The 27065-nt window shown below is 28.4% G+C and overlaps 1 long non-coding RNA gene across 1 annotated transcript; it reads left to right on the top strand.

The window, feature by feature from the left end:
* Positions 1-14875: 14875 nt before the first annotated feature.
* Positions 14876-15633, top strand: LOC105140488 (uncharacterized). The gene is made up of 3 exons (XR_845191.1): positions 14876-15049; positions 15151-15256; positions 15343-15633. It is a non-coding gene; the product is annotated as an uncharacterized LOC105140488 (long non-coding RNA).
* The last annotated feature ends 11432 nt before the right edge of the window (positions 15634-27065 follow it).

Raw genomic sequence — 27065 nt, forward strand, 5'->3', positions numbered from 1 at the left:
AATCTATAATTCTAGTCATGAGCTTAGACTAATCTAGTAAAAAATACACACTTTAATAATTATTTTTTATAAAAATAATATTTATTATTGTTAAAAAACTAATTTGTTTGAGACCAACTTGTGAATCATTAAAAAAAATCAGTTTAAAAATGAAAAAAAAGGACCTTGTACACATACTTCACAAATTTTATTTTCAAGAGTAATATTATTTTTATATGATGTTTAAAAAATATAAAGAAACCAAATATCTCCCTATCAACCCTTTAATAATTTTACTTGTAAGGATTAGATTATCAACATCCGAGCTGTGACAAAATCCATACAGCAATTATGTCCAAATAGGAACTTGAATTAAACCTTATAAATAGATTTACGAAATCATTTAAATTCTAAGACTTATCCCAATAAATTAATTTCTCTAATAGGAATGATATATATATATATATATATGTTTTTATAAATGAAGAATTCCAAATTCCAAAAAAGAACTACCGTACTATATGAGTTGAGATTAAGATCCTTTTATGTTTTTTTTTTTAAAAAAAGATTTAACTTATTCTGTTTATTTCTTTAATAAAATTCTTTTTTTTTTATGATTTCTGAGGAAACAATTTGTGTATAAGGATTATACTGATAGCATATTTGTTTTGTGTTCCAAAAGGATTTTAGAAAAAAATTGAGATTTTTTATTTATTTATTTATTTTAAATTATTTTTTAGTGATTTTACATCTTTTTAATATATTAATATTAAAAATAAATTTGAAAAAATAAAAATATATATTATTTAAAATATTTTTTAATTAAAAAATAATTTTAAAAATAATAACTATCACAGCACTAACCTACCATGGATGGATATATGTTTCCATTTCAATTCAAGGTCTAGTTTAAGAAAGTTTTGCAATCAAATCTAATAGATCATGTTCTGATCTCACATACTATTATAAATAGGTATAGAAGTATGCCTGTGAAGACCAACCCAGTACTCTTCTTGCCTCGTCTACCTCAAAATCTTAGAGAGAACAGATCAAGGAACCATGGCTAAGCTCTCTTTCTCCCTCTCTGCTGCTCTCATTCTCCTTGTTGCCATGGCCTTCGTTATTGAAACCTCACAAGTCTGTTTTCTTTCTCTCACTTGTCAGTACTCTCTTTTTTTATTTTCTTTCTATACGCATATAGTACACACACACACGTATCTTTTCCCTTTGATTTTTTTTTTAATTTACCATACTATTAATTAATTCTTTCAGGCATGCAAGAACGGCGTGCTTTTAGTTTTTGGTGTCATGAAATAAATGGGAGGGGAGGCAAATACCAAAAAAAATAGTATAAGAATGAATACCGAGTTAAACTAAAACAAACGGGGTTGTAAATAGAATACGAAAACTTTTAAAGGGGTCTAATTGAATTAACCCTTCAATCTAAGGGTCAAAAAGAATTTCTAATTAAAGGTTCCATTTAAAATAAGTCATAAACTTAAGGGTTAAAAATAACTTTTGAAAACGTTTGAAGGGCGACGACCACTTCGTGGAAAGTCGTGGCGTATTCCTTTGGCTGTAATTTACATACAATTTATTTATTTTGGATAAATTACAACAATTCTCAAGATATTATGGAGACCATTTAAAAGTTTGAATATTTGAAAAATATCCCCATGCGTCTAAGAAAATATACCCTTTTTTTCAAATTATTAATTAAGGGTATATAAGGCTTAAAAGAAGGTCTTTGTGATATTTTTTAAAAAACAGGGGGACTTTATCAAATGTTGAAACTTATGGGTGATCTTAATATTTTAGAATATCTTAATGAGGTTATTGTAATTTACCCATTTATTTTTTTATCATATATATTACTAATTTCACACTAACATATCTGGTTGGTTTTAATGTAAATAGGCTGGCGGCGAGGGGTCTGTTAAATTGCAAGGTATGCTCTCCATTCTCACAAGGTTTTGTCGCTTCGAAAGTATAAGATAGAGATGTTAATTAGATGAACTGATGGAAATTAAAAAATAACAGAAATCAAATTTTACTTTTGGATAAATTAGAACAAAACCCCTCATTTATTATTAAATTATAAATGTGCTGTCTAAAAGTTTGAAGAGTTGATATATAAGTCCTCTATGTTTAAATAGATATTATAAAGTCTTCTTTTATAGATTTTAAAACCATTCCCTCAAATTAACAAATTATTAAAACGTTTTGAGTAATAATAATAATAAAAAGCCCTTTTGCATGATCATTACAGTTTCTTAAGATATTTCAAGAACTTATCTTTATTTTTTTTATTTTTAAAAGATGATCTGCTGTCTTACCTAATAATAATAACGATAATTAAGAAACATATGATTCTCAGATTGCCCTGGAGCCTGCGATTTCCGATGCTCAGCAACCTCACACAAAAGTGCATGCACTTTCTTCTGCAACTATTGCTGCAAGAGATGTTTGTGTGTTCCCTCAGGCACATATGGTCACAAGGATGAGTGTCCATGCTACAGAGATATGAAAACCCAGGAAGGCAAACCCAAGTGCCCATGAAGTGGAAACGGCAGCCAACCAGACAAGTTTAACCCAGAATAATCACCAAAGATATGATTTTAATACTGATGGGATTGTCTCTTGAGACATTACTATTGTATTAAGTTGAAATCTTTTGAGTCATAATTTTAAAATTAAATTTATTATGAATAATAGCAATTGTGCTCTTATATTCTTGTGGGGATCGATGCTGATAATTTCTTATCACTTCCAACTATTATACTAGTATATTTTTTTGTCTGAAAATCACTCTTTATTACAAAAAATTGATATCTCGTGTCTTTTTATTTAATTTTAATATTCTAGGAGAGAAGTATTCTTGCAAGGTTTGAAACCAAGAAGTCAAGAAAAGAAGTATGCTTTCTTAACAAGGAGGCCAATCATTTGATATTATATATGGAGTAATAATGAAAATTGAAAGTACTATAGTTGTAACAAAGTTTTTTTACCCATGTTACATTGCGGCCATATTATTTTTTTAATCTTAAAAACATATAAAAATGTTAAGAAGTTAAAAATTTGATATATACTAAACAAAAAAACAACTTTTAAAATGTTGAAATATTAACATATTGTATTTTTTTTATTAAGACAACAACAAACTAGATTAATTTGAGCCAACCATGGTTAACCAATAAAATCTAAAATTCAGGGCATGAGAATGTGATAACCCAATAAAATCTATATTGAAACAATTCAGAAAAGTCAATCATAATGAACCAAATATTGAATGTCAAAAACAAAACAAAAACTAAATCTAAATAGAAAAAAATCACTTTAGTAAACCTAAATTGATGGTCAACACCACATCAGGACCGACTATCGGTTTAAATTGGTGAGACAATTGTAGCTACTAACTTTAATAGCTTATTTAGTATCAATAATTTTTTTAGATTATAATTTAAGAATTGGTATATTTACCATTACATAAAGCTTATTGGCCATCACTTAATACATCAACAACCTAGTGGAGTTTAAAATAAAAATGGTAAATAGTAGAAGTTTAGCTGGTACCTGAAATTCCCTCATTATCAACTTGGTTAAAAAGCATCATATTCTTGTAGAAAAAACTCTAAATACAGATAAAAACTTGTGAGAATTACCTTACTGAATTTTGATATTCATTAAAATCCAACAAATGAATGTGAAAAAAAAAGGCACATGCATTACAAAACTGAAGAAAAACATGTCATGGGGCATTTTAAATCCTTGAAACCCAATTTGTAATTTGATAATTCAAGTATGAAAATCCAATAGCCTATTGTTATACAACTTTTCACACTTTCTACACAAATAATTTTGTTTTTTACAACTTCCAATAACTTTGTACACCTAGTTTCTCATAATAAAAAAAAATAAAAAAATGCAATGTTGCAAAGAGAAATTTTGAAATGCATTTCTTCAAGAGAGGCTTTTTTCTAGCTATAAGAGATTAGTATATCATGTTCTTGTTTTTAACATATAGATAATGATGCATTAATTGAATGAGTAATTTTGCAGGCACAATTGCCTCTCTCTCTCTCTCTCTCCCCCCTTAATTGCCTCTCTCTCTCTCTCTCCCTCCCCCCTCCCCCCTTGATTGGATTCCTGCAAATAAGGTCTTCTTTTCCTTAAAAAAAATATGTTTATTTGGTTATAATTCATTTCTTTCCTATTATTTTCTTTGGCAAATTACTAGCACATCCCTCTCTCTTTTCCACTAGTTCACTCAAAATTTTATTTACTTTGTTTCCAAGCATAAGGAGATGTTTGAAAGATTATAGAGATCATTTTATAATTTATTTGAAAGATGGTTATAGGTGAAAAAAACATTAATAAAAAAGTACAGGAAATAACCTCATTTTTCTTACTATATAGGTAGTGCATATTATTATTTTTATATAATTTAAGAAGTGACACAACAAGAAAAACAAAAATAATGAACAAAAAAGAAGAATTGGCACAATAAGAAAACAAAAATAATGAATAAAAAAAATTCATAAATAGGAGACATGCATCTGGTTCTTTGCATAACAAATTACAAAAACCAATAATAACCTAAAAAAATGAATGACTATAGGAAACAACCTCGTTTTTTCATCAATGTGGCTTGTTGTTGTTGTTGTTATTGTTGCAACAATTGCCTTAATTTTTTTATGTGATGGCTTTCCACCATATATTGGGGCATACTTGCGCTTCGTTATAGGAGAAAGAATCTCTAACCAAACAAAGCATAAGTTGCAAAACTAATAAGATTGCAAGCATATTACATTACTCTTAACTATATAATACAAATATAAATGACATATAAACATCTAAATCCTGTAAAGTTTGTCTGATTTACTATAAAGACTTTAACATTTTAACATTTAAGAAATTCACAGACAATCTACTCTGGATCAATACCTAATTAGTTATGATATTAGCACAACTCACATCACATTGAGCAAAAAGAGTTGGATATAATAAAAATTAAAATTGAATCAACATGAAATAAAATTAAACAAAAAAAAAGTAATTATCATAAAAAACTTTAGGCTAGGTAACAACAACTCTAAACTATCCATCTAGCTCCTTCTTTTTAGCTCTTTCTTACTCTTTTAACCAAACCTTCAAGAGCAAATAAATAAACAAACATGTTAATTATTTTTAAAAATCAAAGAAACCAATTATTCAAACACAGAAATCAAGCACAAAAAATAAATTAGTCAAGAAGTCCAACATTAAAAGCATACTTATTAGGCTGCCATTATGGTTGTTGCTGTCGATATTGTTGGTGGAAGTGGTTATAGTTGATATAATGTTGTGTAGCAAAGGTTTAAAATGAAATTGCAACACCCCCAAACTATTTGCCCACCAACAATTCAGGATGAAAAAAATAGGGAAGAAATTACAGTTTGATTTTGTGAGCTAATTTATTTTGGTTGTTAATTTTAATTTTTTTTTTATGAACTTACAGTTCATCTAAAATGGCAAAGATCTAAAATTCCCTAATTAAGAAACAAATTCTCTAAAAACAAAAATTAAATCAATCACACTAAATAGGATCAATCATTCAATAATAATGAGAGAAAATGGTTTGTCAACATGATTCAATAAGGATATAAATTTTGAGCAAACCCTGTCAATTCTCATATTCATTCACCAACTATCTCTATAATGTATTTCCCTTAATAACGTGTTTTATTTTTAAAAAGCTAGGACTTTTTACATTTATCTCTATCGTAATTGAATCTTTGCTATCTTAAAATTAAAAAAAAAAAGGCATAAGAGCAAGGAGAAAAATTTTTTAAAAAAAAGGCATAAGAGCAAGGAGAAAAAGATGAAAAGAACTTGTATCCATCGATCCACCTTTTCAATTAATAAAAACATAGAAAAAAAATGAAAATGGATTAAACTACGCGAGTCCATAGTATTTACTCTCTTGCTATAAAATATTTTTGTCAAATCTTTTAGTTTTTTATTGGTTAATGTCCACATAAAGACCAAAAAAAAAAAAATTTAACAATTCCACATAAAGCATGAATATGATATTAGGGGAAAAAAAAAGGACATAAGCTCAAATTTTACTTGTACAACCACAATAAAAAATAAAATTTTAGTACAGTGAAGTGAAGTTTTTCAAATTTTGTCAGAAGATAATATCCTAGCATATATACTTTTATCTGCATCTATTAAAACATTGAAGTATAAAATCTAATGTCCACAAATAAGTTGGTTGATGTAATTTTGGTCCTTGTCACAACAATAAAAGATTTATTTCCATCATCTATTTTATAGAATTGTCGCCAAAAATACAATTACCAAATTATGATTTGCCAATCCACTATTTTTAATTATTGCATCAATTAAAACTTATTGTTCTATACATGCTGTATTTTCATCAGACAAAATATTATATACCTTCCTCGTATTGGTAAAACCATCATCATAACAACATTGGCAAAACATTCCTTTCACTTGCTAAAGTTTCAAATCCTATCTAATTTATGACTTTGACAAATTTCTGATGGAGACTACTTAGAAAACCACTCTAGCTTTCCTTATAGAAGTATTATCAATATCTTTTTCTTCATGCTTTCTTTTTTTTAGTTTTTTTTACAGAAGTAGTATCTTCTCTACAACAAATATGCCCATCCTCATAAAGTATTGAAAATTTTTAAACCTATGACCGAAATACTATCATAAATGACATACATTGAACTCACATTTGTAATCTAAGAATATAAAAAAACAACCTAAGCTAATTAATACAAACCTTAGTAACTTTTTTAGTTAAATTAATAGTTGTATATTATGACGGATAACACCTTTTTAAAGACACAAAGGTCAAGATGTTCAAAATGATTTGAAGACACTAAATTAAAGACTACTAAGCTTTGAAAATGTTTGTAATCAAATTCGGCATATTAATAAATAGACAATCAAAGCACAACAAAAAAGAGAGTAACAATATCCAAAACCCACAATGAACCACAACCATAAAGAAATTTCACTAATCAAAACCTATTAAAGAAAAAGAACTAGCAAGCATCATATATATGAAGAAGTATTTGAAAAGCAACATCAAAGAGTTAGGATTTCAAACAACACACTATTTTTTACTTTTATATTTGATATCCTCCACTCTATAGTAGAAGAATTACCACCAACACCACCATCCTTAGCAAGCCTCCTCTATCTTTATGACTTTGTCTTCTCCATCGCAACTTCCTTATCTTATTTATAACCTATAGGTTTGACACCTTTTCCGCAGCTTTTTTTTTTTTGGCCTGGGTTAGAAAAAGGAGAACAATTGGACACCACCAGTAGCATGATCTTTGCCCTTTCTCTTACTTTCTTGTTCTTTGATATGCTTCACCCTTCTCTATCTTTTGTCAACTCCATAATTCTTTGATATCTTATTTTTTTGTAAATTTAATCAATAAAGAAAATGGGTTAATGGAAATATATGATTTGAGGTTGAAAAAATCTACGAAAAAGTAAGGAAGAGTGATCAAGTAAAAGCCATGTATAGTTGGGTTTTTTTTTTAATGATTATATTTGAAATAAAATGTGAAGTGAATATTGTAATAATTTATAGTGTTTTATAAGAGAAACTACAATGATTTCTCTATATTATTTAGTTTTTCTGTTAATGTTTTCCCTTCAATTTTTAAATTATAGAAAGTTTGACTAATTAATTATTTTCTAATTACTGTAGTTAAAACCATACAATAATTATGTCCAAATAGGAACGTTTTATATTTGCTAGTTTTCATAGCAAACCATTATTCACAAAATCTTTTAAATTTTCAAATTTATCCGTATAAATTAATTTCTGTAATAGGATGAATATGAATATTTTTCACGTTTGAAGTCTGTTATTATAAATAGGTACAGAAGTATGCCTGTGAAGACCAACTCAGTACTCTTCTTGCCTCGTCTACCTCAAAATCTTAGAGAGAACAGATCAAGGAACCATGACTAAGCTCTCTTTCTCCCTCTCCGCTGCTCTCATTCTCCTTGTTGCCATGGCCTTCGTTATTGAAACCTCACAAGTCTGCTTTCTTTTTCTCACTTGCCAGCACTCTTTTTTTTTCCTTTTTTTTTTCTATGCGCGTATAGTACACACGCACACATATGTTTTCCCTTTGATTTTTTTTTAATTACCATACTATTAATTAATTCTTTCAGGCGTGCAAGAACTGCGTGCTTTTAGTTTTTGGTGTAATTAAATAAATGGGAGGGGGAGGCAAATAACAAAAAAAATAAAAATATACAAGTATGGATACCGAGTTAAACTAAAATAAACAGGGTTATAAATAGAATAAGAAAATTTTTAAAGGGGCCCAATCAATTGAATGAACCCTTCAATTAAAGGGTCAAAATTAATTTCTAATTCAAGAGATCGTTTACAATAACTCATAAATATAAGGGTTAAAAATAATATTAGAAAAAGCTTGAAGGGCCACAACCACCCCATGGCAAGCCGTACGTAGCGCGCTCCTAGGGTTATCATTTTGTAATTTACCTACTTTTTATTTATTTACTTATTTTGAATGAAATCTTAAGGTATTACGAAATTATATATATATATCCTTTTGAACCCTACGATATCCCACCTACCCTTAATTGTTATTTACAAAAAAAAAAACACTTAAATTAAAGTTTTTTGAAATTAGAGAAAGAATATTAGAAAGGAAACTCCAAACAAAATTGAATGAAATTACATAGGGAACCTAACATTGTTCATCTACTGAAAAAGAACCATATGCATGGTCCATATCCCTTTTTTTTTCTTTATTTAGTTTTAAAATTATTTATTTAACTATTTTTTAATATTAATTAAGGTTATTTTGGGTGTGTTTATATATAAGGCTAAAAGAAGGTTTTTGTAATATGTTTTTTTTTTTTAACATAAAGGGATTTTTTTTTCAAATGTTCAAACTTTTAGGTGATCTTTATTATTTTACAATACCTTAAGGAGGTGTTGCAATTTATCAATTTATTTTTGTATCATACATATTACAATTGGAATATTTTAGGAGAGGAAGAAGTCTTGAATAAGGATATGAATAACATGGTTTTTTTTATTCAACTAATTAAATCTTAATTTCATACTAATGTATTTGATTGATTTTGATCTAAATATTAATAGGCTGGCGGCGAGGGGTCAGTTAAATTGCAAGGTATGCTCTCCATCCCCACAAGGTTTTCTTGCTTCGAAAGTATACGGTAGCGATGTTAATGAGATGAACCGATGGAAATTAAAAAAATAAAACAAATCAAATTTTACTTTGGGATAAATTATAAAAAAACCCTTCAATTATTATTAAATTATAAATATTGTCTAAGAGTTTAAAGAGTTCATATATAAATCCTCTATGTTTAAATAGATATTATAAAATCTCCTTTTATAGATTTTAAAACCATTCCCTCAAATTAACAAATTGTTAAAACCTTTTGAATAATAATAATAATAACAAGAAAAAAAAAACCCTTTTGCATGATCGTTACCGTTTCTTAAGATATTTCAAGAACTTATCTTTATTTTTTTATTTTTAAAAGATGATTTGCTATCTTACGTAATAATAATAACGATGATTAAGAACCATCTAGGTGGTGGCCAAGTGGTAAAGACTTGGGACTAAGGGGTTTGCTCCTTCTGTGGTCTCAAGTTCGAATCTTTAGTTGCTCATATGATGGCTACTGGAGGCTTACATGGTCATTAACTTCAGGGCCCGTGGGATTAGTCGTGGTGCGCGCAAGCTGACCCGAACACCCACGTTAATCTAAAAAATAACGATGATTAAGAAACATATGATTCCCAGATTGCCCAGGAGCCTGCGATGTCCGATGCTCAGCAACCTCACACAAGAGTGCATGCATTTTCTTCTGCAACTATTGCTGCAAGAGATGCTTGTGTGTTCCCTCAGGCAAATATGGTCACAAGGATGAGTGTCCATGCTACAGAGATATGAAAACCCAGGAAGGCAAACCCAAGTGCCCATGAAGTGGAAACGGCAGCTAACCAAACAAGCTTTTTGTTCGGCTATGCTTTGATCACAGATTAAATTTCTCCACAGATATGATTGTAAAATCGATGGAATTGTCTTTTATGACATTGAAATATTTTCAGTCATAATTTTAAAAGTAAATTTATTATTAATAATATCAATCACGCTAGCTCTTATATTCCTGTGGAGATGTCAATATTTTTTTTATCGCTTCCAATAGTTATACTACTATATTTTATTTTTCTAAATATCACTTTTATTACAAAAATAGATATTTTTTTTGTTCTTTTGTTTTCAAGATTTTAGAAGACACAGATAAAAAAATCCTAGATATAATGATAATTTATTTTAATTTCTTGTTTTAAAAATATACTAGTTGAGGACTCACGCTAAGCTGTGGGCTGAAATAGTTTTTATGTAAAAAATAATATTCAAATGCATCAAATATGTTTTAAAATACCCGTGACTTGGGTATAGACCTGATTGGGTCAAATAAGGTTATTTTTATTTTAATTACATGATAAGAAAAATAGGTAACACAAACAAATGAATCAAATTTAAAAAAATAATTATGATAACATGATAAAAAAATATTTTCATAAGAAGACAATTGATGTAGCTCAATTTTCAGCCAATTAAATATGAAAAGATAAAAGTGGATAGAAAAGAACAAAATATTAGTCCGAGTCAACTTTGAGTTAGCATAACAAGTCTATATCCCAAGTAATAAAAGCCGAGCAAACCTAGGTTAACCCATTAAACTCGTGGTTCAAGTAATGAGATCGGAATAACCCGATAAAAAATAAATCACTAAGCCTATTTTTTTGTTTTTAAAAAAACTCAATATCAAATGATCAAAGCTGCAAATAAAATGAGAAAAAAAAACATATGTCAACATACATTAACTTTTCAAACTCATAACCGCAATATTAGACTAGAAATACTCTATTTGGAAATACTTCTAAGCCCAATTGTCAACTAATCAAATATCAAAGGATAAAATTAAAAAAAAAATTAATTATATAAAAGGATCCAAAACAAAAATAGTAATTAAAAAAATAAGAATAAAAGTTAAAATAAAAAATGAATTTTATTTTTTCATTGAAGAGTGAAATTGAAAAGAAAAATCAATTTAACAAAAAAACAAAAAAAATACTGATCAAAATCGAAAAAAAATAAAAGCAAATTTTTTATTAAAGGGTGAAATTGAAATGAAAAATCTACTGGGATTGGATGATAAAATTGAAAAAAAAACATATCATAAATTTGAATTGAATAATGAAATTGAAAATAAATTGAAATTTTATAAAAAAAACCAATAATAACAATTAGAAATCAAAAGAACAACCTAATGACCCATGTGATTTTCCAGGGGATGAGAAGGAAAAAAAGGCCACCAACGTCGCACTGCCTTTTTGAAGCTGCCATGTTTGTCCCAAAAAGAAGAGGATATTGTGATGATTCCAATGATATAATAAAAACTAGTTTTTTTTATCGCCAATAGACACCATATATACCACCGAAAAAGCATAAACACCTCCAACGTGAATCCATACCTTTTATTTTTATAATTATATTTTATATTTAATAAAATATCAAATTGTCAGTCATCATACCTAATTATAATGAAAAAACCAGTATGAAAATAGGAAAAAAAAACCTTTTAATGCTAATTTATAATTTTTTCTTTCAATGATATTTGGATTATTTTACTGTGCTTTTAAAGACTTATTTATTTTCAATCAATTTGATAATGATCAATGAACTTTGTAAAAACACCTCACTTCCTCCAATAATCAATTTAATGATTTTTTATTGGGGAGTGTGAAATTGTCATTATATAATTTCAATCAACAATACCTGTAAGTTTGTATGAACATTGTTTCCCTATGATGCATTAGTTTTGGCAAATTCAAAGAATTCATTTGAGAGTTATTCCTAATAACAATAAACAGATTTCAATTAATGACATTTTATTTTTCTTTTGTTTTCAACATTGAAAGACTAGATTATTGACTTGCACTTTACTGTAGATTAGATTAATTTTTTTTAATATAAGATTTTTTTATGCATTGCTAATGTTTCTTTTCAGTATGAATATTTTTTAAATTATGTGAAGATTGACTTGATATGATATGATCGACTTGACAAGTCCAAAGACAACTTAGATGACCGATAAAAATATATTTTAATTTAAAATAAATATTCAATGTTAGATTTTTGTATATATATACTAAGATAACAACATATTAGATTAATTTAAATCAAGTTAGGTTAACTAGCCAATTCGTATGTTAAGTCATTAGACCACGATAACCCTACCCCCATATAAAAGAAATCAAAACCAATTATGAAATTTAATTTTCAATAAATTCAATGTTGAAAGATGCAATTGAAAAAAATAATATGAGTTAACCTATATTAACCTACCAAATTCATGACCTAAGTTATGAGATCAAAATAACCTAATAGAAATAAAATTGAAATAAATTATGAAGCCTAACTCTTAAATACCCCAATGTTGATAGATGGAATTAAAAAAAAATTGATTAAAAAAGACAAAAAATGACTTTAATTAACTTGATTTAACTCGTTAAACTTGTGACTTGAGTAGTGTGACGAGAATAATATTAAAGAAAGTAAATCGAAATAAATCACAAAACCTAATTTTCAATTAATCCACTATTGAAAAATAAAATTAAGAAAAACAGTCAATCAAAAAAGAGAAAAAAAAACTCATGTCAACCGAGTTAACTCATTAAACCCACAATTTAGGTCATGAAACTGAGATGACCTCATAATTATTTTTTTTTTTAAAAATGATGAAGTTTAGTTCCAATAAACTTAATATTAAAGGATGAAAATAAAATTAAAATTGAAAAACTAATTACAAAAAGATATAAAAAAGACTCGAATTAACCTGTGTCAACTTATGATTTAAGTCTATTAAATGAGAATAACCTTATATAAATCATTTTAAAACAAATAACAAAATCTAATTTCAAATCAATCCAATATTAAAAGATGAAATTAAAAAAAATAGTTAGGAAAAGGGAAAAAAAAAGTCAAATCAATCCGTCAAGCCAACAATTTGCATCATGAGACCAATATAACCTCATAAAAATTAAATTAAAAAATAAAGCTTAATCCCCAATAAAATTAATATTAAAGGGTTGATTTAAAATTAAAAAATATATATTAGGAAAAACAAAAACAAAGGAAGGGATAGGAAAACATTTTCTAAGGGTCAAATAGATAGTACTAGATCATTAGTTGTGCTATGCTGGGATTCAAATGAAGTTTTTCTTTGACGTAAAAAAATATCCTAGTGTTTTTAATATGTTTTTAATTGAAAATTCTTTAAACTATATAAGAATTAACTTGGTTGACTTGAAAGTTCTACAGACAACTTAGACAATCAATCTATGCTGCGAGTCAGATGAAGTTTTTCTTAGATGTAAAAAAATATCCTGGTGTTTTTAATGTGTTTTTTAGTAGAAATTTTTTAAACTACATAAGAATTGACTTGTTTGCCTTGCAAGGTCTAAAGACAACTTAGACGATAAAAATTTAGTTTAACTAAAAAATCAAAACGATATATTTTTTTTAAATATTAAAATAATAATATATTAGATCAACTTGAGTTAACTTATCAAATCCATTACCAGATCATGAGACCCTGATAACCTTATAAAAAAAAAAAATTAAACTCAATTCTCATTGAATTCAATGTTTAAGAATGAATTTGAAAACAAAATTCAACTAAAAAATTAAGTCGAGTTAATCCAGGTTAACTTATTAAAATTGGATTATAAAACTGGAATAACCCTATAGAAAGTAAATCAAAATAAATTATGGCGCTCAATTTCCAATCAAACTAATATTGAAGGATGAAATTGAAACAAATTCAACCAAAAAAAGGATTTAAAAAAACCCAATCACCAAGCTAACTCAAAACCTAAGTCATAAAATTGTGATAAACTCATAGGGAAAAAAAACCTAATTCTCAATCAACTTTATGTTTAAGGATTAAATTGAAAAAAAAATCAAATAAAAAAAGATAAAAAATAATTTAAGTCAACTCAAGTTAACTTGCCAGGCCCGAGTCAGGAGACTAGGGCATCTTTATTGAAAGAAAGAAAAAATTATAAAGTTCAATTATTAATTAATTCAATATTAAAGAATAAAATTAAAAAAAAATTAATTAAAAAAGAACAAAATAAAAACTTGAGTCAGCACTCGCAAAACTCACTATTTAAGTTATGAGATTATGATAATCACATAAAAAGTAATTTGAAAAACAATTATGAAACTTAATTTCCGATCAACATAATATTAAATGGTTATATTAAAAAAATAATAAAAAATAATAATAAAATAAACTAAGTCAACAGAACTAACTCTCAAAACTCACAACTTGGTTTATAAGGTTATAATAACTTTATAAAAAATAAATTATAAAATATAATATTATATAAATATAATATTAAAATATAAAATTAAAAAAAATAAATTCTAAATTAAAATTTTTTTTTTAATAATTTTTGATGAACAAGTAAAAAAAAACTTTGGCATTTTACCGTTCATGTATAATATTATATAAATCTAATATTAAAATATAAAATTAAAAAAAATAAATTAAAAAAAAAGTTTTAATAATTTATGATGAACAAGTAAAAAAAACTTTGGCATTTTACCGTTCATGTTTATTGATATAGTAAAAACACTAATGCTTTTTAGCGACAACTTTTAATTATTATTATACGCTCATGAAATATGCACGCTCTCGATTCTCAACAACCTCTTTAAAAGAAAAAAAAAACCCTCTCGGTTCTTAACCACCTCTTTAAAATAAAAAAAATCTCGATTCTCCACTTCATTCCCTCTCTTCTAAAAAATAATAAAAAAAAAATTCACATATTGTCGTTTTACTGCTCTTAGCTCTGCGTAGCAAAGTCTCTCTCTAACAAATCTGAAAACAGAATCTCTCCGTCACAGCTGAAGAGCAACAGCAGCAGCAAGAATCATGACTCATATCCTTCTCATTGTTCTTATCTAATTTTAGATCTTTTGATTTTTCTTTTATTTCCTGCAGTTTTTTTTTTTAATTTTGTTTCTTTGATTCAATTTTCACGCGGAAATCAAAGAGAAAAAGATCGCGAGAGAGCTCAAGCTCGTAGCGGTAACAAAGTAAACAAAGGCAAGGATGACGGTTTGACTCCTGAACAGCGTCGTGAAAGGTTGATCGGTTCCTCTATTTTTTCTTACATTTTTTTTAAAATTAATTTTGGTTAAATTTCAAGATTTTTGCATTTACTTTTTGTAGAGACGCGAAGGCACTGCAAGAAAAGGCGGCGAAGAAGGCAGCACAGGCGGCGGGAGGGGAATCTTCGGGAGGAGGTAAAGGGAGTAATAAGAAATAGAGAGAATTTTGTTGTGTTTTAATCATGTGGATTTGTGTTGATTACGGTTTGATGTGGATTTGATATTTTGTATGGATTTTCATGCTTGCTTGGTTTGGAAATACACGTTCAATCTGTTTATTTGAGGTTTGTTTAGTTTGATTTGGAGTTTTGAAGATCAGTTTTGAAAATTTTAATTGCTTGATTGGATCGGTTATCGATGAATTAGTTGTTTTTATTGATTTAATTTTATGCATTTTAATTATTGAATCACGCAATTTTGGAGAGATTGATAATTACACGCATATATCCGTGTTCTACTGCTCCTTGTTGGTCAATTAGAGATGGAAATGTTGAAATTTAGTTAAGCTTTATAGTTGTGCTAGCCTTGATAAGGCTAGAGTTGAAGAACGAAAAGATAGTGTTATTATATTGTATGGATGTTGGTTATGCTTTTAGGAAGGTTTAGGCCTGATGGAAAGGAAATTAGGGATTATGGGAGATAATCATGTTAGTTAAACGAGTTTCTAGTACAGCTTATGAAAACTCTCTTTTAGACAATTACTGCACGGTTTGCTTATTCATAAGAATCACCTTATGGCTGTTTACAGAAGCATTCGGTAGTCTTCCCATTGTCAAGAATACAATGGACTAGGATGTCACTATCTTATCTTAAAAATATTTCTTTGGATGGATTAGAGTTCATTGCTGAAAAAAGTTATTACTATTCAAGCATTGGCTGAATGTGCATTTAAACCACGATTTGATGGTTTTAATTGCACTTTGGTGTATATTCACTCGGATGCACAACTAGGGCTTTCTTATATGTGTGACTTGAACACATTACTTTGTGAAATTGGATGACTGTAGCAGGTTCTCTGTATGACACGGTTACTGTATTCTGAACTTAATCATAAGCAACCTAATTTTCTTTTAAATTTGAGTAGGGCTTCTAACCTGGAACAGTAAATCCCCATAGATCATGAATATTGGCCCTTTTCAAGGTATAAAGTATCTAACTGGAATTTCATTAGCTTTTTCAAACCATGTGCATTATGGGGCCAAGTTAGTCAGTTCATCTTAAGGGTATTAGGTAGGAGAATTTCAGGCATTCACAAGGCCAGCAAGGATTTTTTATCCACTACTTGCTGATGGTTTTCATTTTGATGGCAATATTGTCTAAAGATATTACATAAGAATAGTGTTGGTCAGTTTGAATGGTTTTCATTTTCATTCTTTGAATGCACCACAGATTACACTTTGAGCATCTATATCTTTTGTAGAATGTCTGCAATCACTTGAAACTCATGGTTGCATACTAATGTTTGGACGTTTAGATTTTAGGACTACTTAAAGATTACTTTGTTCTTGTGATATACTTTGTTTTCAAAGAAAACATTGAACATTTCTCTCTCCCGTCTCGGACAATTATTATTAACACACTCTAGAAAGGTAATTGCATTATTTGTGGTTATGAGGAGTTTCTAGTTGTGCCTGCATTTTTTATAGAGTTTGAGGAGGGGGAAACCCATGCCGATCACATACAAATTACAATATACACAAGTTTGAATAAAAGGGGCTTAGAAAAATAGATGTGAGGTGAGCTTAACAAAATTTCAGGCATTTCCTTGACTCGGCTGTTCCTTTGTCCTGGGGCTCTAGGCTATGCATAAACCTGCTCATATATGTTGTGAATATGAGGAGATAAACTAAGTATTTTTTTGAGGACCAAGAAGATATTCTGGTGATTCTAATGGATAATAGGGAGATTAGATTTTCTAAGCAGCTAGGCTGTGGAGATCAGAGTCCATATTTAGCAACCATTTGAAAGATATCACAGCTAAATAGCATCTCAAATACCTGCGTTTTGTTTCATGCATAATTACGGTCAGCATGAGCCTAAATTATTGAATTGGCACTTCTTTTCTGGTCTTTTTGTGGAAAACTATATAATCTCTTACGTTGGCAAGTTACGAATCAATGTGCCTATTTACCTCAAGTGGGAATTAACGAAATGAAGGAATTTGCAGAGTTACCGTGGAATTCTTTCGGTTCAGCTTGTTCCGGAGTTTCTCTTGTTTGTATATGCATGGTAATTGGTAGTCAGGCATGTTTTGCAAATGAAGGCCATTGATTTTGGGCTCAATAGCTAATTGGGGCAGATAATCCCCTAAAATTAACGAAGAGCAAGAACAGGGAGGATGATAATGGCCTTGATTGCAAATTATAATACTGTTATTGACAGGTGGTGGAACAATTGGTGTCATCGTAAGCCTTGGTTTTTAAACTGTCAGAATAAGATGAGCATCTTTGTTTGGATCTTATCATTGGTGGAAATGGGAGAAGGAAATTCTTGGTCATTGAATGCCCTATACTGTAAATCCTTGGCTTAGATCATTTTTGCATGGGGCTCATTTGTGTAAAACCTAAGCATGGATCAGTGTTGCTACCACCACTATTTTACAGTGCAGACCCTACACTGCCAGGGTTAGTTTGATCAGCCGCCGTGTATATAGTGTGAATAAAAGTTAGGATTTTTAAATTCTAAGGTTAGATCTAAGCGAAATTTAAAAGAAATTCTATTTTATAAAATCTCGATTTTATGAAATCTTAATAATAGACTTTATCTTAAAATAAGCTTTATGTTAGTTATAAAATCCTTTATATTAATTAAAACAAATCCTTTATAGTAAATAATTTCTAATTAAAATTTATCTAATTAATAGAATCTATCTAATTATTAACTAGTGAAATAATAATTAAATTGTAAGTCCTAGAAAAAAGAATCAAAGAACAACAGGGTAAATAAAAACAATTTCGTGTTTCTTTTATTTAAAAGCCTTTTCAATCTTAGATAATCATGAAATTTTAGTCTAATATAAAATAAAACTTTTAGAATTTTCTAGTAAAATTTTAATTTAATACAATAGTCATATTAACAGTTAGTTATGCTTGATTTATTAAATTATATTTTAGATTTTTCTTAAACTTTTCAACATCTAAAAATCTTATCCATTAATGAAATAGTATAATAAATATTATACCAATAATATTGAAATTTTTTTTCCACATCAATCACCTCTACTTCTCTCTACTTCTGAAAAACATTACTTGAGTAACCTATCAAAAATTAACTTTTCCACTTTAAATGAATAAATACTTAAAATATAGAATTGTAGTTCCTTCGGACATTCTTTTACTTCAAACTTGATCTTATCATTGTTCATGACTTCCAATACTTCAAATTTTACATCTCAAGAAACTTCAAGATAATCCTTCTTAATATCTTTAAAAAAATTGTTAGAAATTACCATGTTCTCTGTGTTCTTGTTTGCAAGATCTTTAGAATTGCTACAACATATTAATTTAGAAGCTTTTTGATTTCTTTTTCATTATTAGATGATAAAACATTGACAATTAGATTAATATTTGCAACAATAGTATTATTGTTGTTGTTGTTACTGTTATGATATTGAAACTGTTTACTTTGAAAAGATGAGACGACAACTTCTACATAATTTTCTTACATGTTATTTTAGAAGGTTGAACAAAAAAATAATAATAACAATCTAATTACTTATGTATATGATATAAAATCTTTTTATAATTATATTGTATAAACTTTAAAATTAATTATTGTTTCAAATCTTGTCAAGATAGAATTAAAAGTATGCCAATACAAGTTCTAAAGTCTAGAAATTTAAACCAACATTTTCTAACATCATAAGAAAGCATATAACAAGTTTTATTTTTCAATGATAAAATTTTTTGTTGAAATAAAAATAAGCTTTCAACTTGTTAACTAGTTAATAATTTTTTTTTTGAAATCTCTTATCATGAAAAAAAATTTAGTCAAATTTAGGAATAGATTTAGGTTTTGATCTGCCTCAAGTAAGTATCTAGGAAACTTCATCTACTTTTCATGATTCTTGTTTGCGCCTCCCATCAATTGAATGATACGTCCCTAGTTAGCCAGCATTGTTGTTGTTTGCTCAAAACGATCTAGTTTTTGAGATTGGATTCCTCGCCTTCATATTTCGTAGTGTTTCAGATGGCTTCCACCCTTGCACTGCAGAATGGTTCCAACCGTTTTTTCCATCATATCTTTCTATCTTGAATATTTGATGGAAAACTGTGATAAATAATATATTTTTTTTTGATAAATAAACACTATCTTTCTATCTTGAATATTTGATGGAAAGCTGTGATAAATAATAGTTTTTGTTTTTTTTTAATAAATAAACATTCGCACTTCAAAACTGTGACAATTTTTTTTTTTGTTTTGGTCTTCATCTATATTAATCTGATGAAACATATTTACCTGTATTTCTATCTGAAGATGCTAATCCAGTGCAAATTTAATTATCACCACTGTCAAACTATGTTGCTGATTTAAGTGATTTTGGGAATTGGGGTTTCTTTTACGTATGGTCTCCCGCAGTCGCTCTAACCACCATCAGATTCTCAAAATAATAGGGCAGCGGTCTTACTTGGGATACCCACCAAATGATTTTTGGATCAAAGTAGTATTATTACTTCTTAAAACGCAACTAATTGGTATTTAACAGAATAAACTCTCCAAAACAGTAAGTTTATTTTCTTATGATGATTGCACACGTATAAACTTAATTTGTTTCTGGCCTCAAACGGGGCTAGGTTCTTGAACCGTTCTATTCGATTTTGGATTCAATTTTCAAGTTTCCGGGTCTGACTCTCCTTTTGTTTTTTTGTCCCTTTCTGATTCTTCTTGTTCTTGAGAGGAAAATGCAATGAAATGATAACGTAGATTGGCAGGCACAATCGCATGAGGTCACATTTCTAGTTGACTCCGCATTATAACTTGCTTATACAAAGCCTGAAGTCGAACAAGCTAGGTGCAACGGCAGCTAGGGTAGATTTTGAACATTCTAAATATTGATACATCAGATTGGGTATATGATTTCTGGAGTTTGACTTAGGGTGGTAAGTAGATTCAATCCTACTGTTACTATTACTATTATTACTATTACTATTATTATTATTATTATTATTATTATTATTATGTTTTGTTGTTGGTGAAAAATCAATAAATTTTTTTATTATATGGAGACCTATTTTTTTTTAATTATTATCTCTATATCAAAATAGTGTATGTGTGTGTGTATATGCGGTTGAATTAGGTAACCCATAGTGTAAGAAAGAATTGGAGAATGCAGATCGATGAAAAGTAATATTGATTGACTTTTTTGTTTCCTGAATTTTTAATTAAAATCCACTCAAATCCTTACCTCTCAAATTCTTTGATAAAGTAGAATAAATATATATTCCATTCTTGAGCACCTAAAATTGAACTACTTTGATTGCTTTTCTCATACCAATACTATTCGCCAAGAGCTTGCTTATATGAAATATGTTCGTCAATCATATATATATATATAAGTTGGAACTTAAATACCGAAAGATTATGTATTATAATTATTAATTTAGCTGAACAAACTTGAGTTTGATATTTATGCAAAATATCATGCATGTACACGTACTTGCCTTGCAATTAATTAAATCTGAATGAAGAAACAATGCTTTATTATTTTGTACAAATAATTGTTATGAAATATTTCTCAATTAATTGATCAGGTAATAATCTGGTACTGTCTTCTCTTTTGATTAAGGAAAAATTTCTGCAAAAGTTTTCATAATTAATCTCACATTTTTTTTTACTGGGAAATTATTAATTAGATATATGCTATAAATGTTGACTTAATTTTCGATTGCTTTATTAGAACTCTCAAACAAAATGCAAGGTGTGACGACTTCAAGTCATTTTAAGATTCTTCTGTGCACAGACCTATGGGGAAAAACATGACTTTGGTTTGGTGCAATGTAATATTAATTATAACTCATGCCATGCGTTTTCATTCTCCTCCCCTACAGGCAGCTTCCTCTGCTTGGCTCACGCCTCGCATTGTTAGCTATCTATGTAACACGGTGACGTTTTCATTTTAATTTTTTATTTATTAATATGGTTAACTTGTTTCATTCATGATCTGAATTTTACACTGAATTATCGTCCTCAAATCATGCTTAATAACTATTATTTCTAGGTTCATAAACCCTTCCTATAAAACGTACTTAGTTTTCTTTGAGCATCATTAGGCCTTTAAAAAATAAATTGATCACAAGTCCACTAAGCGTGCTAGCTTGTTAATTTGTCCTGTGTGGTCCTTAACATGCAAAAGAACAAAATTAAAGAGAAAAAAAGAACCCTAAAAAAACAAGTCAATGATATAAAGAAGTGCTCAAAACATTTGCTTTGTTGGAGTTGTTGTGGCAGCTATTGTATTGTAATAAAGGATGACTTTTTGCGATGAGTTTGGTGAGCCATGGTGAGTTAAACAAACTTATCCGACGAGGCATTTGATTGGTCCCATTAATTATGATGAGATATTATTTTTTAAATCATGTTTTATTTAAAAATATATTATTTTTTATTTTTAAAATTTATTTTTGATATTAATATATTCAAAAGTACTAAAATATATTTTAAAACTATTTTTTTAAATAAATTCAAAAAAATTAAAATTTATTTTTGATATTAATATATTTAAAAGTACTAAAATATATTTTAAAATTATTTTTTTAAATAAATTCAAAAATATAGTTGAATCTGATGCCAAATAATACCGATGAGTTAAAAAATAGGATAACTCTATTAATCATTTTATTTTTTAACATTTTATCTCACTTAATCTGAACTTCAAATCAAATTCTTGGATTAAAATTTTTATTTTTTTCATTCATAGGTTAAAAATATCATTAAATCAGGTTGTATATTAATAGTTGATAAATATTTTTTTGAATTAAAATTTTTATTTTTTTCATTCATAGATAAAAAAATATCATTAAATCAAGTTGTATATTAATCGTTAATAAATACTTTTTAAAAAAATAATCAAATTCTTTTAATTGTTGACAAATCCGAATAAAAAAAATCAAGAAATTAAGGAAAAAATAACCTTCTTAATCATCAATCTAATATTTTGAAATTAGAATTTTCAAATTTAGTACATCTATATTATGTTTTAAAATTAATTAATATCACTAAGATCCCCATGTCTAAAATAGGTCCAGAAGCTCTCTAATTTTTCTATCTTCACCGGCTATGGCCAAGACTAATTTTATCCCAAATCACTTGTGCTAGAAAATATACCTCTTAAACATCCCTATTTATTCCATTAATTTGCACTGCTTTATTTTCAACTTTCAAGATCATTTTCATGATAATAGTGAAAGCTATATATATATAAAGTGAAAGATTAGTGGTCATGGATGGATGACCACAAACATTTTGACACATGTAACAACCCCATTAATTTGCAAACGCCTTGCTCTATACGTACGTTCGTTTTGTCTACCTAACCACTGTCTTATTCCGGTGACTTCGCCCACTATTTTGGCGATAACACCATTAACTTTGTCTACTCTAAACCTATCATTAAACTAATCACTTGATGATAATTATAACGATGATGACAGTGACAACCATGTTTATCATCTGAGATGTTCGCCGAAAAGGGCACTTGGGTCTAGCTAGGGTTCTAAATTTCATTTAACTTGCTTGTACATTGGTGGATGTCATGATGGTGCTCATGAGGAGATAGGTTGGTGTAACATAGTTTTCTCAGCATAATGAGGATAACATTTTCTATTCTATCTTGCTTAAGGGTTTGCTGTCATTGTAGAAAAATTCATATATCCATGACCTGCCCCATTGAATGTTTGTGCATCAATTTATCATTTCGCCTGTGGGTTTTATTTAATTAATTGGATAAAATCAATCAACCAGCCAATAGTATTATCTATTGTTTCCTTTGTTTTCTTCGGATTAATTAGCATGAAATAATAAGATGACGAGAATGATTGTAATTTAAGAGTATTAGTGGTAGCTAGGTTGGTAAAAGGTTACCGTTTATCAACACGGTGCAACATAGTAAAAGCATTATTTTTGATGTTTTTGCTGGCGAAATGAATGCTGGTGCAAGAAGAGTGCATCACGTTGCCAATCAGGCATAAAGAGATACATTTTAAATTTAAAGATAGCTAGATTCCCTTCCTAGATAAGCTCTTCTATTCATATATAATTTTTATTATTAGAAAGAAAAGAAAGATGAAGTGGTGTAATTAAAACAAAAGAGAGAATCATTTGTACAAGAACACATCTATGTATGTACCACTTTGATCAGGCAGTGGTTTTTATCTTTAAATTAGTGGGGCATGTTAGAATATTATGTATGATATTGTGGAGCTGTTTTGACAAGATTAGAAGGGATAGCTTAAAAGTGTGGTTATCCAAGGGATGAATTGCCTGGTGAAAGAAGTTTTTGAGAAACCTAAAAAGATAAAGTAGAGAAGATAAAAGCAGAAGGGAAGTTGTCTAGTCGAGGTTTGGCACAAGACATGAAGATGTTGTTCTATTTATGTTTTTTATGGCCAGCTTGAGTTCGATCCTACAAGTGCAATATTTTATTTGATAATGCCATGAGGCTTAACCCACAATTAAGGTTTAATTTGAGAGAATTTGTGAAGTTTAGAGGCCAAATTTAGAAATAATTAATTGTCAATTAGGGCATAGCTCTCTCTCTCTCTCTACGTGAGACCACATTTGTAGAATATTCACCTAGCTAATTGTATAAAGGAAGAGCGAAAGATAGTGCAATGAACAACAGTCGCATTTGTGTTGTATACATTAGATTATCATGTCTAATAGACATAGGTCTGTTGAATGTCCAAATAGCCTCAACTTTGAATCCTTAATTTCTTCTTTGTTTTTTTCTTAGAAAACAAAACTTGTGTGAGTTGGCAATCAATTCCAGTCATGTTACCACTCACTTCTGAATAAAAAACTTTACATGTTTGTCTATGAAATGAGGGAGTGATGGGAGGGAAGTAGAACGAGGAAGGTCATTAGAAGAGTCTCAGCATAAGGTACTTTAGACTCCATGCATGATTTTCCATGTACCAATCGCTCGTGTCTGTCCCACATGCCCATTTTTTCTTTTAAAACCTAAAGGCACAGTGATGTGTGCAAAGATGCATATTTTCATTCCCTTTTGTTTTATTGCATTGTTTTGAAAGCAAAATCAACTTGGCGGGTTGATATGAAATTGGTAAAAAATAAAAAATGATTGATCTAATTAGCTTAGATTTGACTCGTTAAAATTTATCAATTAATTCATTGATTAAATTTTTTTATTTTTTTAATTAGAATGACAACCTCAGTTAATCCATAAATCAATCTAAATCTTCTCGTGAATTTATAATAAATTTTGTTTTAAGACTATGTTTTATTGTCTTGAGGTCCAAAATCCTGAAGGAATAAAGAAGTTTGTTTAATAATGGTGGCAAAAGAAACACGGGGGAAAGCAACATTGGAGAACCATGGTTTCATGTCTGTACCAACTGATGATCAATCAGACAGATTAAATGTTTAACCAAAGGACCATGTGCTCGCTCTAATAACAATGACAAACAACTACACTGCTTCGAAGAACTTGAACACATAATAATAATAATTAAATGAGAACATCCAAAAAGTGATAAATAACAAACCCTTTGGAATTTCTTTCTTTGTTTCTTTCTAATAGGAATTTTACCTTGCTTAAAATGATTACTCCAAGTGGCTAGCAAATTAAATGGGTGTTTGATATTGTGATAATCTTTATGAATATAATTTAGAAAAATAAATTTAGAAAAAATTATAATTTATAGATTTTTTAATGTTTGGCTTGGCTTTCTAGTTGAAATCTTGTTTCAATTGCATGAAAACCATCATCCCTGAAACGCAATTTCAATCGTTGAACCAAACATTTATTAACTAAAATTTCAAGAGAGAATTCTTAACTATACTCATGTAAAAAATTATGATGTGTGTTAATTAATTAAATATTTTTAAATGTATGTTTAAAGAAAAACACAGACCGCACACATACCACACTTAACACCACCAATAGGGATTCTAATCATTCAAGGCAAAAATTTAAGGGTGGCCTTGCTTTTTACCCTATCTTTCTTACTTGTTGGCTGTTGCGGTGATTCTATAAATGGCTCCAAACACATCTCAAAAGACAGCAATGATATTCATAAAAAAAAAGGGTATATTTGCGTGTTCAGCTTTGGACATTGTTTATATTTAATAGTATAAAAAAAACATGATTTTCACATTGTTTATATTTAATAGTATAAAAAAACATGATTTTCAAAAAAAAAAAAAAAGAAAAGAAAGAAGGCAGCCATGATTTCCTCATATATATATATAAACATAATTCATTCAATTTGGAAGTGAGAACTGCTCAAAACTAATTCAATTTGGAAGTGAGAACTGCTCAAACTTAACGAATGATGTGTTGATGATAATATTGACAATGAAGTTTTGCCAAAAGATATATATTTAAATTAATTAGTACCAATCGAGACTTAGCTTAGTTTGGCCAACTTTTTTAATCCATAAAGATTAGACTACGCAACGAGCTAGCTGATTTATGCATCAAATATTTGTTTTATCTTTTGCCTAATTTAAATTAGTATCAATTATAAGAGTTAATTAGTTCCTTGTTTAACAATTAGCACAAATCCCACTTTAAAATCCCATGAGGAGAAAGTAAAAAGGGGGAGATATAACATGTGGGTGAATGAGAAAATCACATGATCTTTGCTAAAAAAATACACTAACAACTATGCCATCAAATTAATGCCAATAGGGGTTTAAGGCCAGCCCTTTGAAGACGTCAGTCTCATGTAAGAATATTCATCCATCCCATGCATGAACCCATGAAGAGAGGTAAGCAAGCAACACTGAGCTGTCAGGTTTTGATTGGATATTGACAACATTTTGAAATGGAAAGCTCGAAAATGGAAGGAGTTGAGCTTCTTCATTTTTCAACAAGCAACACGAAGCTGTCAGGCTTTGATTGGATATTGACAAAACATTTTGAAATGGAGAGCACGAAATGGTAGGTGGGGAGCTTATTCCTTTCTTTAACAAGCTCAGATTTGAACCAGTCCGATAACTTCCCTTCCCTTTTGTAAAAATTAATAATGGCTATGATAGTAATATATATATATATAATTTAAAAGTTTATATAATTAGATGAGAAGATTTTAATATAAAATTTATATTATTTTTTAAGATAAAAATTCTTTGAACTTGAAACTTAAATAGATTTGCACTATTTTATATTATTAATTAATTTCAATTAAAAAAATAAGAGTAGTGAAATTTAAACTTTTAATTGTTTGATCAGTAAGATTCTGATACCATATCAAAACATCAATTCAATCCAACAACTTAATTTATTAGATGAGATCCTAATATATACATGATTTATATTATCTTCTAATATATTTTTTTAAGTGAAAATCTTTAATTTAAATTTAAAACTTATATATACCCACACCTTTTTATGATTAATTTTATCAAATAAAATAAAAATAATGAGATTTAAATTTAATATAATAAAAAAACAATTTCAATCATAAAACTTAAATTACTACGGTGAAGAGATTAAAAGATATTATTGATATTGTTGTCCAACAAATACTTAATTAAATACCCTGTAACAGTCTCACATGATGGTTGCTTTAGCATAAATATATATAACGGGGTGGCTTCATT

Source organism: Populus euphratica, unplaced genomic scaffold, assembly GCF_000495115.2.
Source record: "Populus euphratica unplaced genomic scaffold, PopEup_1.0 scaffold274.1, whole genome shotgun sequence".
Classification (NCBI taxonomy): Eukaryota; Viridiplantae; Streptophyta; class Magnoliopsida; order Malpighiales; family Salicaceae; genus Populus; species Populus euphratica.